This window comes from Dipodomys ordii, unplaced genomic scaffold (assembly GCF_000151885.1).
Source record: "Dipodomys ordii isolate 6190 unplaced genomic scaffold, Dord_2.0 Scaffold170, whole genome shotgun sequence".
In the NCBI taxonomy this organism is placed as follows: domain Eukaryota; kingdom Metazoa; phylum Chordata; class Mammalia; order Rodentia; family Heteromyidae; genus Dipodomys; species Dipodomys ordii.
In genome coordinates this window covers 2,124,700-2,128,074 of record NW_012267386.1, presented here as the reverse complement: position 1 = coordinate 2,128,074, position 3,375 = coordinate 2,124,700, and positions in this window count along the sequence as shown.

The window sequence follows — 3,375 nt, the reverse complement described above, 5'->3', positions numbered from 1 at the left end:
CAGGTGTTAAAGAAATTAGAGACCCCTGAGGTTCAGGGAAACAACCAAAATGATGAGGTAACTCAGGAGGCCACCCTAAAGCCAGTGGGGCCTCTAGAGCCACTAGTTAAGATTAATGGAAGAAGCATTAAATACAGTGGTGACAAGTGTGCAAATGTGGAAATGGCACTTGTGTAAAATGATTACAGCTTCTTTCTGTTTATATCTGGTTATTTGTCATTCTGGTAAATTACCCCAGGCAACTGCCTAAAACATCCTTGAAAATCAGTGGGGCTTCAGCCTGCCAAGCCTATGTAATGTATGTAGAAAGTTGCAAACACTGGAAAGACGGAACATGTGGAGAGAGTGCGTATGTGAGGAACCTCACCTGGTGAATTTTGGGAAGTGGACTTCATAGAGGTAAAGCCTGGAAAGTATGGGTATCGGTATTTGTTAGTACTAGTGGACTTTTTCAGGATAGGCTGAAGCATTCCTGACAAAAACTGAAACTGCTCAGGTAACAGGTAATTCCTCGATTTGGCTTACCCTTTGTAGTGGGATCCAATAATAGCCTGGCCTTCAAGGCCCAAGTTAATTATTAGCTAAGGCCCTAGGAATAAATTGGAAGTTACATTGTACTATTAGACCTCAGAGTTCAGAGCAGGTGGAAAGAATGAATAGGACCTTAAAGGAAACTTTAACTAAGTTACAGAGACTGGCCATGATTGGGTAAGCCTCTTCCCCTTTGCTCTCCTCTGAGCAAGATGCAACCCTTATGTTGGAGGATTCACTCACTTCGAAATAATTTATGGTAGACTGCCACCTTTGGTTTCTAAACTTGGGGAAGCTATGTTAACAGAAATGTCTAACCACAATCTGTACAGTCCCTGCAGGCTTTGCAACATGTTCTTTTACATGCCTATCCTTTGGTAGCCGAGCCACCCCCCCCCCCCACTGGCCTTCTGGGAAAAACTCCACCCACTCTTTCTCACCTGGACAGCTGGTGTAGGTAAAAAGGCGCCACACTCCCAAATTGGCAAGGACTTTACTTGGTAGTGCTAACTACTCTGTGGGCTATTAACGTTGCAGGAAAACAGCATTGGATCTATCACTCTCAAGTGAAACAGGCAGTGGAACAGTATCAGGAGACAGCTGCAAGATGGACTGTTCAGAGACACTCAGAGCATCCCTTAAGGATAAGACTCAACAAGTGTAAGTTTGTTTCTATGGTTACCCCTCCTTGTTATCTGTTACATTTGCATTTTAAGCCTGTTCAATGGTGGGGGAAGGGGGAATTTAGGTTTTGGCCCAAAGGATATAAGAATCAATGATTTCAATGCTTGATAAGAAATGTACTCATTACCTTGCCCATGTAACTGTAACCCCTCTGTACCATCTTTTCACACACACACACACAAATAATCAGTGATTTGATTGGACATGAAAACCAGTGGGGAATGTAATAACCAGTGAGGCCAAAGGCTGCCCTGCGCTGACATCATCGCCCCATGGCTCGGCACACTGAGGGGGTGGGGCATCAAGAGGCTGATGTTACTTCCCCATGGGTGGGGTTGTCAAGAGGTGTCAAGCAGTGGTTGGACAGTGGGTGGCCTGAGATGGGGCAAGAGAAACAGTTGAAACCATTAGAGCCCTTGGAGTGGGGGAGGGGAGCAGCCTATGTGTTAGGAGAATGGGATTGGGGAAGATGGTGGGGAGAGAACAAGAGGTGCCTACCAGAGCAAAGCAGGGTGCAGAGAGGCCTGGGGATTGGCCTGCAGAGAAGGAGGAAGGAAGAAAAAGGAATAGCCTTCCCCTTTGGGGTTTGGAGCTTTGGAGCCTTGCACATTGAGGTTTCCAGACCAATTAATAAAGGTTGAGCTACCCATTGGAGGCTTGGAGGTTTGGTGGTCGAGGCTGCTCTTAGTTCTGGGTAGCTAGCCCAGGACAAGGTAGTCACAGGCCCCTTTTCTTGTGTAAATAGTGTAAATAAAATTCTTTTGCCACCTTTAACTATGCCTCAATGGATTGTCTCACTCTTTGGAGGTCATATTACCTAGAGTATCCAGGAGTGGATCCACATCCTAGCTTTCTTGTTTTTCCCCTTTCCAGTGCCATTTTTGAATTCGATTTCGACTTGGCTTTTTTCTTTTCTTTTGTGCTGCTATTGGGGCTTGAAACCAAGGCCTTTACCTGTCACTGGGCATCTGTGTTCACAGCTGGCACTCTACCACTTGAGTCACATCTTTCCTTCTACCTTTCTTTTGGTGGTCCTGGGGATTGAACTTTGGGCCTGGGTGCTGTCCCTGAGCTCCTTTTTACTCAAGGCTAGCACCCATTGAACAGCTTCACTTCCATATTTTTCTATGATTGATTGGATATAAGAGTTTCACAGACTTTCTTGATCAGGCTGGCTTTGAATTGCAATCCTCAGATCTCAGCCTCCTGAATAACTAGTAAAACATTCATGAGCCACCAGCATCCAGATCCTTCTACCTTTTAAAAATAAAAAATGAAAGAAGCTAAACTCTATTGTTGCAAATTAATGTATACAAACACGTTATTTGTAAGCAAAGAATATTGTAAGAGTAGTATGGTAATAACTTTATTGTGTGTGGCAACATCAATCATTAAGTATCCTAGCAAATACTAATAGCCTTAATATACCAGCTATGATACAAAACACTTCACACATGCTCATATTAATTTTCACAACAGTCTTACAAGGAGAATAATAATAGTATCTGTAGGAACTCTGGAGCTGAGCTGTGAGACCAGGTAAGGGTTAAGAGGCTGGAAAGCCGCCTCCTCAATACTCAGAAAGCTTAGTCAACTCATCAAGGCAAGACAGAGGTATAAGTTACTACCTTAATTGTGTTTAAGTTAGAGTTGTTTGGACATTAAACGTTTGAGAATTTGCATGAATGTCTGTGTTACAATTGGAATGTATAAAGACAATTTGTCTTTATACAGATTTTCAACTATAATTACATATAAGAATTATAATCATTAGGTATAATTAGCATCAAGTTCAGCTTTTCCAAAACAGTATATGTTAGTATAATTACAGATCTAGTCTAACTACTACTGCAAAATTAAGTAAAAGAAAAATTAAAGCAAAATTACTATTGGTAGCTGGGTGCCAGTGGCTCATGGCTGTAGTCCTAGCTACTCAAGAGACTGAGATCTGAGGGTCAAAAATTGAAGCCACTCAGAGCAGGAAAGTCTGTGAGACTCTTTTCTCCAGTTAACCAGCCAAAATCTGAAGAGCTTTGGCTCAAGTGGTAGAGTGCCACCTTTGAGAAAAAATGCTCATTACCCAGGCCTTGAACTTAAGCCCTAGGACTGGCATGAAACAAAACAGAACAATAACAACAATAACAAAAATACCTTGCAGAA